This window comes from Eleutherodactylus coqui, chromosome 1 (assembly GCF_035609145.1).
Source record: "Eleutherodactylus coqui strain aEleCoq1 chromosome 1, aEleCoq1.hap1, whole genome shotgun sequence".
Taxonomy (NCBI): Eukaryota; Metazoa; Chordata; class Amphibia; order Anura; family Eleutherodactylidae; genus Eleutherodactylus; species Eleutherodactylus coqui.
Genome location: NC_089837.1, coordinates 103880175 through 103896303, shown reverse-complemented (window position 1 = coordinate 103896303; position 16129 = coordinate 103880175). Strand labels below are relative to the sequence as shown.

At 41.6% G+C, this 16129-nt stretch overlaps 1 protein-coding gene across 1 annotated transcript in view; it reads right to left on the bottom strand.

Annotated features, from left to right (window-relative positions):
- Window positions 1–15248: 15248 nt before the first annotated feature.
- Window positions 15249–16129, bottom strand: part of SEPTIN2 (septin 2) — a 65780-nt gene continuing 64899 nt past the window's right edge. Inside the window, exon 13 of the mRNA XM_066598527.1 lies at window positions 15249–16055. The gene's annotated coding sequence lies outside the window, so the exon portion shown is untranslated. The remainder of the gene's footprint in view (window positions 16056–16129) is intronic.

Sequence of the window (16129 nt, the reverse complement as noted above, 5' to 3'; positions counted from 1 at the left end):
AGGACGAGTGGGACAACACTACCCGGCCTGAGCCCCTTTGGAGCGTTTGGGGGTGGATAACTATTGACTCCATCCCTGCAGCCCCTTTTCAGGGGGTCCATAACGTCCCTACATATTGATACATTACAGTAAAACTAAAAGTATCTAGCTATCAGTAAGGACATGGTTTTAGTGATGTCTAGAGACGTCACGTGTGTTTAGTCTTTGTATGTGGTGTCTATGTAGTAGTGTATATTTGTTTATTTTATCTCAGTATTAATAAAAGCTACGTTTTAGTTAAAATTAAATACAAATTATTAGGTTCTTAAAAAAAATACAAGTAGTATAGCAAAAAAAAAAAATATATAAGGCTGGATTCACACAAACGTATATCGGCTCGGTTTTCATGCTGAGCCGATATACGTCATCCTCATCTGCAGGAGGGGGGGGGGGGGGAGGATGGAAGAGCCAGGAGCAGGAACTGAGCTCCCGCCCCCTCTCTGCCTCCTTTCCGCCTCCTCTGCACTATTTGCAATGGGGAGAGGCGGGGGCAGGGCTAATTCTCGGAACCTAGCCCCACCCCCGTCCCGCCTCCTTTCATTGCAAATAGTGCAGAGGGGCAGAGAGGGGTGAAGAGGAGGCAGAGAGGGGGCGGGAGCTCAGTTCCTGCTCCTGGCTCTTCCATCCCTTCCCCTGCAGATGAGGACGACGTATATCGGCTCGGCGTGATATACGCTCGTGTGAATCCACCCTAAGTTTTGGTATCGTAGTAATCGTACTGACGCATAGAATAAAGTTATCAGGTCATTTTTGTTGCAGTTTGTGCGCCCTAGAAACAGGACGCACCGAAAGATGGTGGAATGGCTTTTTTTTCCATTTCTCTCCGCTCAGATTTTTTAAAAAATTTTTCAGTACATTATATGGTACAATAAATAGCACCATTGAAAAATACAACTCGTCCCGCAAAAAACAAGCCCTCATAGAGCGACGTCGATGGATAAATAAAGGAGCTACGATTTTTTAAAAGGAGGAAAAAACGAAAACGGAAAAAAGCTCCGTCACTAAGGGGTTAAATACCAATAATTTTTTATGCAAAATAATCACTCAAAGCTGTCGCTCAAATTGTTGTTTGAGTGATCTTTGAGCAGTTATCTGCTTGTGTAAATGGGCCTTAGGGCTTATTCAGATGACCGTATATCGGCCGCATATTCACGCCGGACGATATATGGCATCCCTCTCTGCAGTGGGAGGAGGCTGGAAGATCCGGGAGCAGTGCTCTGAGCTCCCGCCCCCTCTCCACCCCTCTGCACTATTTACAATGAGGGGAGGCGGGACGGGGCAGAGCTAATTTCAAGAACTTAGCCCCGCCCCCTCTCATTGCAAATAGTGCAGAGGGACGGAGAGGAGGCAGAGAGGGGGCGGAAGCTCAGAGCACTGCTCCCGGCTCTTCCAGCCTCCTCCCCCTGCAGAGAAAGACGCCATATATCAAGTGGGCGTTAAAACCCAGCCGATATACGGTCGTCTGAATAATCCCTTAAGCTTGTCTGGTAGTGTTTTAAATGCAAATCAATGTCAAATTTCTGTGTGTGAACATTTGTATGTAGATCAAGAGGAGTGTTGTCTCTGCATTTGTATATGTGCCTCATCCAAATCAGTTTCATTTAGTCTGATGAAGCGTCCATAGAAGATCTGAAAGCTCGCTGTAAAATCATGTATTTTTGTTAGCCATTAAAAGGTATCATATCTACAAGATTACTTGGTTTCTCTTGCTGGGAGCAATCACATTTTGCTCTACTGGCTAACACCGTACCAAACGTTTTTTTTTTCTAATTTTACCCAATACTTAATTAGGACATTATAAATTGCCTTAGGCTACTCTCACACAATGCATCCACAAAACGCTGCGTCTGAAATCACTGAGTTCTACCACGATTCCGTGCAGTGTTTTCGAATGCATGTTACAGCGTTTGACAGCATTTTTTAATGCACCCCATCAAAATGGGTCATAAAAATCACTAAAAATGCATGAAAATAGAGCAGACCGTGCTCGAAAATCGCAGCCTCAGGCTGCATTCACACGAATGTATATCGGCTCGGTTTTCACGCCGAGTCGATATACGTCGTCCTCATCTGCAGGGGGGGGGGGGGATGGAAGAGCCAGGAGCAGGAACTGAGCTCCCGCCCACTCTCTGCCTCCTCTCTCTGCCCCTTTGCACTATTTGCAATGAAAGGAGGTGGGGCGGGGGCGGGGCTAAGTTCTGAGAATTAGCCCCACCCCCATCCCGGCTCTCCCTATTGCAAATAGTGCAGAGGGGCGGAGAAGGGGCGGAGAGGGGGCAGAGAGGGGGCGGGAGCTCAGAGCACTGCTCCTGGCTCTTCCAGCCTGCCCCCTGCAGAGAGAGACACTGTAGATCAGTTCGGCATGAAAACCGAGCCGATATACGTTCGTGTGAATGCAGCCTTAGAAACGCTGCGTTAGAGCACTGCTCTGCAAAACCCCATTGAAATCAATGGGTGCGTCGTACCACGGTTAGTGTGGCATTTATAATGACGCGCTAATCATGCTTAACAGCGCATGGGTGAGAGTGGTCTTAGGCCGCTTTCACACCTGGTTTGGGCATAGTTCAGGGTTTCCATCTCTCTACTTCGTTTTTGAGGAGAGAAACGGATGTAAAACTGAAATTTTCACCATTGATTTCTATAGGTTTTCAAAAAAAAAAACTCAATCTGCTACTTCAGTTCCGTTTTTCGTCTTTTTTTTTTTTTTTTTTTTTTTTTACTGCAACAAAAACGCAGTTAGCTGAGAAAAGGGGTTTTCCGAGACTAACATCTATCCTCAGGAAAGGTCATTAATATCAGATGGGTGGAGGTTTCAAGTGGCGGAGCCCCACTGAGCAGCCACCTGAAGTAACAGTGGTGCTCACAAAAGCGCCTTAGCCACTTCAGTCCACACCAGGCACAGCGCCCGTTGTGCCAGCTCTTTCCCATTCACTTGGATGGGACCAATGAATAAAGAGGTCACAGGCCTGAGAAAAAGCTACGGCGCTCACCCAAGTGCCGCTGCCTGTTCAATTAGATCAATGTGGATCCTGAATGATGGACCGCCTCTGATCACCTGTCTTAAAGGGCTTGTGCCACAATGAGGTAAAGTTTGCAATGCCTGCATTCTCACTCAGCAAAGTGTTAAGCATGTTCCCAAGTAGCTATTACATGTTTTTCAGCTCGGTGGCATTTACCGTTTTAGCGGTAAAGCCATGCTTAGTAATTATTTTCGTCTCCATTAATGTCACCGTAGCACTTCTGCGTCCGGCCAGCAAGGCAATCTCTGATCAGTAACGCCCATTTGTGCACAATAGGACATGGCTGTCAGCTCTGCATTTCCGGCCCGAGCAATCAACGGTATGGGCCGGAAATAAAGGCTCAGGAATATACGCGACATTGGTGGAAATGGCGAAAAAAACGTGCTGCTGTTGGTCAAGTTGTAATCAGGGAAATGGAGGCAAGTGGAAAATAAGGATATATGAAGGAATTGGTGGCAGCGAGGAGTTAGTTACTTTTGGCTCAAGTGTTTTTTTTTTTAAATGGCTGTACCCCTTAAAGGAGAGGTCTTCAATATTAGAATACTAAAAAGCCCTTTGAATGGCCAACCCAGAGGTCTCTCAATTGGCGTGCTCCCCCACTCAATATATAATGCCTGTCAGGCCCTCTTGGGTGCAATTGTGGCAGACTATGTGTGATCTAGTGGGGAGGGGGCTGCCTGCCATAAGACTTTTATATTAAAGAATAATGTATGTATGACCATGCTTGCACAAGGTGGGCCACAGAAAAGTAGCACGGCAGGGGGAGGAGGCGGGCCTCAACCCGGGAGCAGTGCACTGAGCTGCCGCCCCCTCTTCGCCACTATTTGCAATGGCAGGTGGCGGGATGGAGCTTAGCTCCGCCCCCATTCCTCCCATTGTAAACAGTGACGAGGGGCAAAAGCTCAGTGCACTGCTCCTGGAGCGGCCCGCCTCCTCCCCCTGCAGAAATGGACACCGTATATCGGATGGGCGTGAAAACCCGGCCGATATATGGACATGTGAATAAGCCCTTATCAAGGCTTGTCTAAAAGAAAAGCACAGCGCAGCTCTCATTTACCTCAGCAGTGTAATAAATGAAAGCTGTGCTGTAATTGGTTGCTATGGGCAACAAATATTTTTTTTTCGGGTACAGATTCATATGTAGTGGAAAATGCTACATCAAAAACACACAAAAAAATGTATTAGAATCTGTGCCGTTGTGGATTTTGACACAATCTTTGATGCGAATTAGGAGCAGACTTCAAGGGTGAAATCTGCGGATACGCATCAAAAATAGCACCAATGGGGCAGATCACCTGACCACCGGCGCTGCACTCACCACAGGCGACCGGTTGCTGGGAGAAAGGCTGCATTTAAACCCTGGGTACGTAGCAGATTTCAAGTCAAAATTGGTACCAATGCTGCCGATTAGGACTCTGTTTGGGGTGCAGATATGTCAATCACTGATAGCTCCGCCCATTAGACTGTTGAGCTCAGAACGAGCAGGGATTTAAAATGAATGAACAAGTTCTACTGAAACTTCTCCCATAAGACTATATATAATCTGCTCAGCTCCTCCTGCTCTATATCATCATGCCTGCAGTTTGGACAGTGTGTTTGAGCGGACAGACTTCCTTTAAGCCCAAAGTATTAAAAGTATCAACACTGCATTACCATGGACACAAATTCTAAAACAAAACGTGATGCCAAATAAATTTCTTTAAAAACATTTATTTCATGAAAAGTATCGTTGTACAAAATGCCATATTCTGACATGTGAAAAGAAATACAATGGAGTGGAAGAGTCAGTTTACATTACTAAAGATAGTCTAACAGAAAGAAAGTCAGGAATGGCAAATCCCTGGTGATATAAGGCGGTGGTCCATACAACCATTCAGCTAAACAGATATCAAAACTTGGAGAAATTTATAGATTAACGAAAAATTATTTTGAGGAAGATCACGGTTGTTTTCCTTCTTTTTCTCCTGAAACATTTTGTGAAACTAAAACAAACAGTCCAAGGCTGAGCTCACGTGTGGTATCGTTTTCTGGAAAGCAGTTTTCTAATTTCTACCACGTGCTTTAGGCGACTTTCAAATGGGCGTCAAAATTGCAGGTTTTTCTTGTGATGCGACAGTGCTACAAATCACGTTTATGTGAATCCCATGCATTCCAATGGATTCCTTCACATTAGCAATGTTTTGTAGGCTGCTACATTGCGAGAAAAAAAAATACTGGCATGCTCTATACTGCGGTGATTTGCGATGTTTTGTAGCCCATGTTTCTTTGTGTTACATCGCATTACACAAAATATCGCAGTTTTCGTGCGATGCAACTTTTACAGTAGAAAGTCCTACTGTTTGTCCCTAAAATAAACCCTAGCTGCAATAAAAAAAATCAAACAGACACACACAATGAATTACCTAACAGGTGCTGTCTGCTCCGTCGCACTTCTTCTCCAGCGCTTCCCAGTCAGGGGTTTAAAAAATCCCTGCCTCCAGGAAGCGTTGGCTCTGATTGGCTTTTGAGTGCTGTGGCTCAGCCAATCAAAGCTATTCAATGTGATGGCTGTGATTGATTCATCGAGCGCTGCAGTGATTGGTTCTTGGGTGCGGCAGTTCAGCCAATCAGAGCCAGCGCTTCCTGCAGGTGGGATTTTTGTACCCCCTGACTAGGAAGCACTGACTGAAGACTACAAACAAGTGCCACAGAATTGCCGGAGAAGAAGTGTGGCGGAGGGGACACTGCCTGTTAGGTAATGTATTGGGTTTTTTTATGCAGCCAGGGCTTATTTTCAGGGTAGGACTTATATTTCAAGTCCCCCCCTTCCCCTGAAAATCCCTGCAAAAGAGCGCCACAAAATTGCGATAACACTGTCACCAGTGTGAAAGAGGCCTTAGTCCATCTATGGAAAGGGCTGAGTTGCACTGCCAGACATAGTAATATGTAAAAGTAAACTCAATGGGGCCCTTTTGTGATTGATATGCGTTTGTCTACTGCAGAACCCCCCAATGTTATATCCTACGGAAACTGTTCCTTCTTTTATACTTTCCCTCTCCACTCCTGGATTTTACTACAGTTTTCATAGATCCCATAGTTGAATCTAGCGCTGGTTTTGTTTAAAAAAAACAAAACCCAAAACACACAAACATGATTACAATCTGCGCTGTGTGAATGGAATCTATAACTGGTTTTCATTGTGATTGTTCCATAGTAATAGGGATAAATAATAACTTTCATGTTCTAATGTAGACTTTACACGATCCCGGCTTTCCCCATCCTGGCTAAATATCGTGATACATTTTAGTTAAGTGGATTCACTTTTATCATGACATTAGATAGCTGCATTTTAAATTCCATAATAAGTCTATATTACAGGGCCATATTTTCCCATGGTAGACTATGAAAGGTTAAAACGCAGTTACCATAAACCAAATGCAGGCTGCACGAATGGCACCTGTATTCTGTGAATAGAAAGGGCACTTCAGTTGTGAGGTCAGTCAGTAAGGTGCCTTTTACACGGGACAGAATTACACCGCAGGATGCAGCCACATGTGCAGCTGTGGAATTCCACACCAAAATCTAACTGCGGATTTTGATGCAGAATTGCAGACAGGTTTTAAGCAATTTTAAATTCTGCATCATAATCAACAGGTAACCTTAACCGCGGCTTGCGGTGCGTTGTGCAGCCTATTTCATACCGTGTGAGAGTTCCCTAACAAAAAACTTTCTGCTCTTCCATTTACAGATTGTATGCAGATGCAGTTTTTTCGACGTCAGGAAAGAAATTATTGGGTAACAAGTATATTAAAGATTAGCTGATGATACAATTGCATCACCTGTGGCTACAAAAAAAAAAATGCACCACAGAATATGATCTTTTACACTGCAGGCCTCCTATCCACAGGTGATATATCATTGAGTTATCTGTGGCGATAATCTGCATGCGGGTAACGCAATGAACACTTTCCATAAGATAACTACGAAAAGTGCAGCCCGCTGTACACGAGCAGAAATCTACTACAATTTTCCACTGGTGTATAAAAAAAATAAAATAAAAATTAATCGCAGCATCAAGCGCTTTTCCATGATAAACCTATTATTAATGATATTTTATCACCGAGGCAGAAAAGTTCCCACTGGAACAAAACTTAATCACTGTTGGGAACCACTAATAGATAAGACTTAACTTTTAATAAAGAACTAGTTAAAATAATGCGCAGCTTAAATATGGTTCAAATTTTCTATGCACTTTTAGAACCGGGGTAGTGCTGTATTTGCACAATCAGTCATATGTTTATAGTTCTTGGGCTAGCATGACATGCATTCAGAATAGTCCAAGATATGACAGATAGTAAGTATATCGCAGCTTATTCACTGTGATCACCAATATGTGAGTTTCTATTGGAAATATCTCAATTCTCCTCAGACATGATCATTGATGCATAAGATCATATCTGTTGAGATCCAATACTAATGCTCACTTATGTCACTTATAGTTCTCTAGACCTGGAGCCAATAACTGTGCATGAATCGTATAGAGCTCTATACAAGCACATACTTGATGTAATCAAGTTATTATTGCCCTATCGCTCACAGTTTCATCATGACATAATCATTAGAGGGTGGGAGTGCATGTATTAAAAAGCACTCCATTCACAGTGAGCTGTTGTGCTAATGGTGCATTACCCCATCTGGTTGTAAAGGATAATATCACCAAGCATAATAGCTATATTGTGATTAATGCCTTCCAGATTAATAAGAGAGCTAAGTTTCTGCCTATGATTTCTAGGCAGAAAAAAACTCTCTTAGAAAAAACAGGAGGAATGGGATATTTTTTTTTATTTTTATATTATCCCACATTCCTCACTCACTATAGAAGATGCTATCTAGAGTTTTAAAGTCATCTCCTATTCTATTGCCTGCCACCAACGCGTTTCTGCAATAAGATGTATGCTATTGCTTCATCAGGGTGGTTATTAGAGGAGGACAAGCACATGCAGCCTCTCGGCTGTAAAGATCTGAGCAATGCTCAATGCTCAGATCTTTACAGCCGAGAGGCTGCATGTGCTTGTCCTCCTCTAATAACCACCCTGATGAAGCAATAGCATACATCTTATTGCAGAAACGCGTTGGTGGCAGGCAATAGAATAGGAGATGACTTTAAAACTCTAGATAGCATCTTCTATAGTGAGTGAGGAATGTGGGATAATATAAAAATAAAAAAAAATATCCCATTCCTCCTGTTTTTTCTAAGAGAGTTTTTTTCTGCCTAGAAATCATAGGCAGAAACTTAGCTCTCTTATTAATCTGGAAGGCATTAATCACAATATAGCTATTATGCTTGGTGATATTATCCTTTACAACCAGATGGGGTAATGCACCATTAGCACAACAGCTCACTGTGAATGGAGTGCTTTTTAATACATGCACTCCCACCCTCTAATGATTATGTCATGATGAAACTGTGAGCGATAGGGCAATAATAACTTGATTACATCAAGTATGTGCTTGTATAGAGCTCTATACGATTCATGCACAGTTATTGGCTCCAGGTCTAGAGAACTATAAGTGACATAAGTGAGCATTAGTATTGGATCTCAACAGATATGATCTTATGCATCAATGATCATGTCTGAGGAGAATTGAGATATTTCCAATAGAAACTCACATATTGGTGATCACAGTGAATAAGCTGCGATATACTTACTATCTGTCATATCTTGGACTATTCTGAATGCATGTCATGCTAGCCCAAGAACTATAAACATATGACTGATTGTGCAAATACAGCACTACCCCGGTTCTAAAAGTGCATAGAAAATTTGAACCATATTTAAGCTGCGCATTATTTTAACTAGTTCTTTATTAAAAGTTAAGTCTTATCTATTAGTGGTTCCCAACAGTGATTAAATATTATTAATGATAGGTTCATCGTGGAGAATCGCCATGACTTTAGTGTTCTCCCGCGGTGGAAACCCTCTGCGGGAAAACGCCACACCCGTGGACAGCCGTCCGTAGGAAAGGCTGTATGATATGTATACCTTTCTGTTTACATGAAGAGGCAATGTATAAAATATCAGCTGTGTAGTTGAAACATCTGAAATACATATCATGTATCTGTTGCACAAGTGACCAACACTATTACAACTATGGCAGCAGAGGGTGCAGCACACCGTACTTCTTGTGGATTTTGGCAGAAGCAGCACAAATATTTCAATTGTTAACAAAGAGCCTTTTCAGACCAAAATCAAGTGATGTGAACAGGTCTTTGTAGCAGGTTCAAGTTGTTGTCATTGTCACCTATTAAAGTGTGAAGCTGGCCATAGAAAATAATTTTTCATTGGGGGGTAAACCACTGATAGCATCTCATGTCTTTGTCCTTAAATTACCTTTACATGGGACGATAAGTCACCTGAAAAAGTGATTTCGGGCGACTGCCAGCCCATGTACACACAGCCCTCGAGAGGGCATTGAGAAGTTGCTCAGTTGTTCCATTTCAGCTCACTGAAAAGGAACGACTGCTGAGTGGCTTCTTGCTCAGTGTAAACAGGAGTTGCTCTATCTACGAGCAACTCCCGTTAACTGCGAATGGAGGCAGGCGGGCTGGACTGATCCCCAGTCCGCACCGGGTCTCTTCACTTGAACAACTTTTGCTCATGTGTAAAGCGCAGGAGTGCTAGTTGCTGGTACAGCTGTTGGGACAGTTTAAGGCTGCGGCTGATTTGCAGCGGAATGTCCACAGTGGTCATTCCGCTGCAGATCAGCTGCGGAAAACCTACTTCCAAACTCGTACCATTTGTTGTAGGTTTTGAAGCAGGTTTTATAGCGTATTCCTGTATGGAATTCAGTTCCTCATTGATAAGAGGTTAATTCAGCAGCGGAAACAGCAATAAAATTGACATGCTGCGAGATTGAATTACGCTTCCCGCTCCACATGGAGGGTTAAGCACTAAACGAGAAGCCCATCATCCAGCGATAAGTCTTTCTATCTAAACGCTCTGCATGATCGCAAATGGCCGTAGCAGTGAGATCAGCGCTCAAGCAGTTGTTTAGACTACTGTTGGCCCGTGTAAAAGGAGCATAACTAATAAAACTAGTGAGCGACTTCTCGCTCAAAGAAAGCCAGCAGTCCATCTTTGAACAACTGATTGTTCACTGTGAATGGAGATGGGCAGCCAAAAGAGATCTCCAGGGCTCTCTGCCTTCAGTAACAGAATGACTAGCACTCCTGTGTGAAAGCGCAGGAGTGATATTCGTTGTGACGACTGTCGAGCACTAATGCGTCTGCCAATTGTCCTGTGTTAAGCCACCCTCATAGAACAAAAACGTATTGTTTTAGCGAGACACACAAAATAGCCATTAAAGGGTGTCTATAAGAAGAACAAAACAAAATGAGGTTACAGCAAACTTTCAAAACTACTAGGGTCTCTTCATCAGGCTTAAGGTCCATTTACATGCAACGATTGTCGTTTGAACAAATGAATGAATGATTGACTCAGATTTTTTTTTACTTTCAAATGTTGAGCGTTTACACGTAAAAATAATCATGTGAAATCCTCGCCATTTCCCTCCTTTGCTATGTAAACACTGTATATGTCATTAGGTCATTTGAAAGACTGAATGAATGCCGTTTAAACCTAAATACAAACGAATGAACTAACAACAATTTTTATGTCGGCTGAAACTAAACGATAAACGCAAAGTGAACAAATAGTGCACAATGGCTTCACGTTTACACGTAACGATTGTGGCTCACTTTCTCTCTTTTGAACGAATTTTGAGCAATATTCGTTGTGTGCAAATGGGGCTTTATAACAGAATAAATCTGAAGAAATAATAGATTTAGTACACACACTAAAAATTAAGAACACAGTCTGTCTTTCATACAGAACGATTATCGTTCAAAAAACATTTACAAAAGCCAAAATGAACGTCTTTCAGTGTAAACGCAGCAAACAATTGAACGATGAATGATAATTTGGTCCCTTACCATTTATTTAGAGCACCAAGTCTCTGAACGATCATCAATTTAAGACCATAAAACTCGGACATCCTTATCTGTGGACTAATTAAGTGTACCTTTACACAGGACAAGCGCCTGACAGCTTGACAGCCTTTCCAATTGCTCCTGTGCTTTTACACAGTAGCTATAAATCGCTCACTGAATGTAGGCGGAACACGCTGAAGAGCTCTTCTAGCTGTAAACCTCTATAGTAAACAGGTAGTCGTTCATAGATGGGCCACTGTCTATTTACATGGGCCTATAGTCGCTTAGTTTTTAGGTGAGCTAAAACCAAGCAACTCTGACAAGTGAGCGATTGTCATACAATTGCTGTCTGGTCCTGAATTTACATGGGATGACAGCCATCCGTAATCGCCCATATGAGCAATTATTCAGGCACCTGTCAGCCCATGTAACAGTACCCCCAAGGATTTACTCGTCCCCTTATTCTGTTCTGTTACGGCCGGTTACACAACTGTGTCAGTACCTCCGGCCGAAGATTCCATCGCAGATCCGGCCAATATACGGGAAGAAAAAGAGCTGCATGCAGAGGTTTTTTTTTCTTCCATCCAAAAGCTGTTTAAACTGGGCGGGAAGCGGGTGGACTCCATTATAGTCAATGGGATCCGCCAGAGATGGAACCGTTCGGCAGCAGAGATTCCCTTTTCCTGCTCCGCAAACAGAGCAGGAAAGCAGAATTCCCGCCATCGTTGTGAAGCCACTTTTAATTTAAATGCAAATTAACCACAAAAGGTCTCTGTCCTTTGTGTGTGTGTGTGATATATATATATATACATACATATACACACATATATATATATATATATATATACACACATACACACACACACACATACACACACACACACACACACACACACACACACACACACACACACACACACACACACACACACACACACACACACACACACACACACACACACACACACACACACACACACACACACACACACACACACCTTCAGATTGATTCTGTTTTAAGCCCAATGAAGAAACCCAAGTAGTTTCAAAAGCTTGCAGTAACACTTCTTTGTTAGCCCTTAAATGGTATACCTGCTATGCTATTTTGAAGAACAGTAACATTTGGAAAAACAACATCGAAAAACCATAGAAAGAAGTGCTGCAAGTAACAAAAAAGGAAGCTACAAAATGTATCCGGATACGATGGAAATATCTCCCCAAAATTATAGACTTTCTGGATGAAAAACCGAGAGAGGATTCTGTGCTCTTAAAACAGTTCTTCAATCACATGATACATTATATGTCCTACGACAGAGATCTTGTCGCTTGAGTCTTCTGTGAGACCTTGTACAAATGAATGGGGCAAGTTAAAAAAGACTGAACTAAAGCATAAGGGCGTGTTATACATGGGTGATCTGGGGCAGCCGTAATAAAGGAGTACCAAAAACATGCATTTTTATTTACATTGTCTTTTGTTATAACCATTCATAGAAAAAAGAAAACATGCAAAACTTCAAATGATTGGTTTAAAAATTTAAAAAAAAAAAAACTAGTTAAAATCACAGAAAGGAAAATATCAAAAACATATCAGAATATCAGTTAGTATATGGCCGCGGTCTGTGATTTTTTTTTTGTTGCAAAAAATAGATTAAAAGAAAATGTATGATCTATATATTTTACTAATCAATACCAAAATGACCTTTTTTTCTAAATTGTGTTAATCTTTTTGATGGTAAATTTTGTTATTCTATTTTCTGTTCATAATTTTGGAGCCTCTCATCTTGCCCGAGGTCCTGTTAGGAGCATTTAGAGATAGGCTTTACAGCAGCCTCGTGGTCCACAGGAACCTACAGTCTGAGGAGGTGTATTAACGTCTAGGTTATCTGTATATAGGTGTTACTTTTAACCTGCCTATGATCATAATGAGTGGACTATTGAGAAGTAATCTCCACAGAGCAGAAAATGTCAAGCTATTATGAGGCTTAATAGCCAGTGAGAAAAATGAAGGATATCTTTTTTAAACTATAGATGGTGATTAGAGATGAACGAGCACCCAAATGCTTGAGTCCGCATTATTTGAGTCAGCCTTTTGTAAAATTCAAGAGCTCTACTTGAGTAACGAACCCCACTGACTACAATGGGAGACTCAAGCATTTTTGTATGTGGGACGGCGGGTCCTGACTTTTTTTTTTTTTTTTTCTGGGTTCGTGTTCCCTCTCCCTCTCCCCCTGCCTGCCCAAAAATTTGCCATTGACGTGTGCGCTGCATCGCGGCGGGGAGAGGCCAAAACAGGCAAGTCACAGCGGGAAGGAGCCAAAAACTGGGTCGGGGGTCGAACATGATGTGATGCTCGTGCGAGTAACGGGCATCATCGAGTACGCTAATACTCGAACGAGCATCAAGCTCGGCAGAGTACGTTCGCTCAACTCTAATGGTGATCATCAAAAATCCATTAAATATGTTTAACGTAAAATTTGGATTTTAACAGTGGGACTTTTTCTGATTACACATTTCCTTCAACTTTTTGGGGAAGTATACCGCTAGATTATGCAACAGTTTAATGAAAAGAAAACACAGCGTGGTCTGATTTCTAAGAATTTCATAACTGTCTACTTGGACTCTGTTCACATTAATCACCATTTCTGTTTCATTCAGTGCTTGACAGGAAGACAAGCGTAGTCTAACAGAAACCTGATAGACCCCATTAGGGATCGGTTTTGGTCTCCGTTAAAAACAGAATAATGCAGTGTTTACAGAGCCCAACATTGTACTGTAAATTCAGCAATTGGGGGATCTACATGGCAGTGGTCAAACTGCAAAGCACACTTCTTCATCTGCCCTCAGGGTAGCTTTATTATATTAAAAAAAAACATTTTGTTAAAATATGTGCAAAAAAGTTTTAAAAAAACTATTGCAAAAAAATATATCAAACCATTGCAAGAATAGCCTAAGGCACAAAACAGAATCTCCCTCTAACTTTGTGTTATCAAACATTAAGTGGTATACAACTAAACTAATCAGCAAACAGCAGCAAAATTTAGAGAAGTAACAGCAGAGTTATTCTATGTTCTCAGCCGACTGGTTACTTTTCCAATACATAATGGATGCACTTGATACTGTTGAAGTTTTCGGTGCATTCATGTCTTGCAATAACGCATTTCAAGCAAAACAAGATCTTGCCGTTTTCATATTACCTGTTGAGTTTGTGCTTTGCATAGACACTGGCGACCTTTCAAACCAATTTGATTCTTAACTGTGCATAAAAGGACCGCATATGGGACGAGGCCAGCTAGTTGCACTGAAAGTTTCCAAAGTTTTAACAGAGCGGATTCTATCTATTACATAGTTTTCTAAACTTGGCTATATACAGTACATTAGGTAAAAGTTGGCTTATAGTCTTATGTGCATGGAGGACTCTCAATGGCAGATATTGAGGGGAAGAAGTTAAGGCATATTGGATTTCTACAAATCTGATTCTTTGCTCCCTTGGGAGATAAATTGCTTCCCTCTTGCCACTGAAAAGAACCAAACATGCATGCCCACCATATTTATGGTGGAGTCTGGAGAAACAGCTGTTAATGAAACAAAGATTTTGTTGACTGGTACCTGCTGCGTATAGATGGATTATCTAGTTGTAAACTATTGATGATTTATGCTCAGAATAGGCCATCAATAGTAGATTAGCAGGCATCAGTCGACCCGGAGCCAGATGATTAGCTGTTCACCAGGCTAATGTACTGAGCTGATTTCTTCAGGAATTAGACAACTCTGTTCTCATTGAAGTGGCCAGGATTGGTACTGCAGGTTAAGTTTCTACTGAAATGAATTAGAGCTTTCCCTGTAATACCACTCCTGGCCACTGCAATAGGAATGGAGCTGTCTATGTCCTGCAGAAATCAACCGCGTGCACAGGCACGTTGACTTGGTGAACAGATCAGTGGGGGTTACAAGTGCTAATCGATGACCTATCCTGAGCATAGGCTATCAAGAGTTTACAACTGGACAACCCCTTTAATTCAGAAAATGAAATTCTATCAAATGTAGCAATAAAATAAGGAAATAAGCCTTACTCATCACTGAAGGGTGAGATTGCCTGAAAGGTCACATTTACATTGAATGGGCACATGACTGCTATCTTCTGGGTTTGGACGAGGGGCCATTTAATGGAGAGAGTGTGGCTTATTTTTTTTTATTTTACAACATTCCACAACCTTAATATGTTCTTTCTTTTGAGTCACAAAAAAACCCTTTTATTAACAAGTCGCACATGATTAACATCTTATTAATGTGAAATACAGACAATATTTAAAGACCCGAAGGTATAAAGCAATCGCTTGCAAACACCAAAGCTCCCAGCGTGCCCCAACAGCACAGAGCCCTTCAAAACGTTTCCCAACAACTGGGTAGCCACAGGTTCAGGCCACTAGTACAAAATCCGAGTCTTCATAATGGATTCACATTTCTAGGTTATATATAAGAAGATATTTATAGTGGTATTTTCCTTTTATTTAAAGTGATATGTTACTTAAATCTGTAAAGAAAAAGAAAAAACTGGAGTGCAGCTACAATTGCCCAGTTATTTGAGCAGTGGATTTCATAAAATGTTAATCTAAATCATTCACAAAGCCAGGGTGTCTGGTTCTTCATGTTAGCGACATAATTGATGGATAACATTGGAGGTGAAACAGCAGAGAGAAAGTAAGGTGAACAGTATACATATCCATACACTGCCGTCACGTAATGCAGCAAAGGATCAGTCCAATGTACTAATACATCTAACAGTAAGTGATTATATAAAATAACAGTATCCTAATGTTTAGCTTACTTCTGGTAACAAGACTCCTATATAGAGAGATTATAATTTGTTTTCTATTCTATCGTCACAAAACTATACTTTGACACAATCCTTGAAAAAGTATAAAAACGGAGATCCGAAGTGTGTGTAATACTTGTCAGTATGAGTACTGTACAACGGGCACACGTCTCAGCCGAGGGCGCTGCTCTTGGTGCGTACTGTGACTGTATACCTGCAAAGGAAAAATAATAATTACATCAGATACTGATAAGGCGAATTGAAGAACAGAACAGCAATACAGATGGC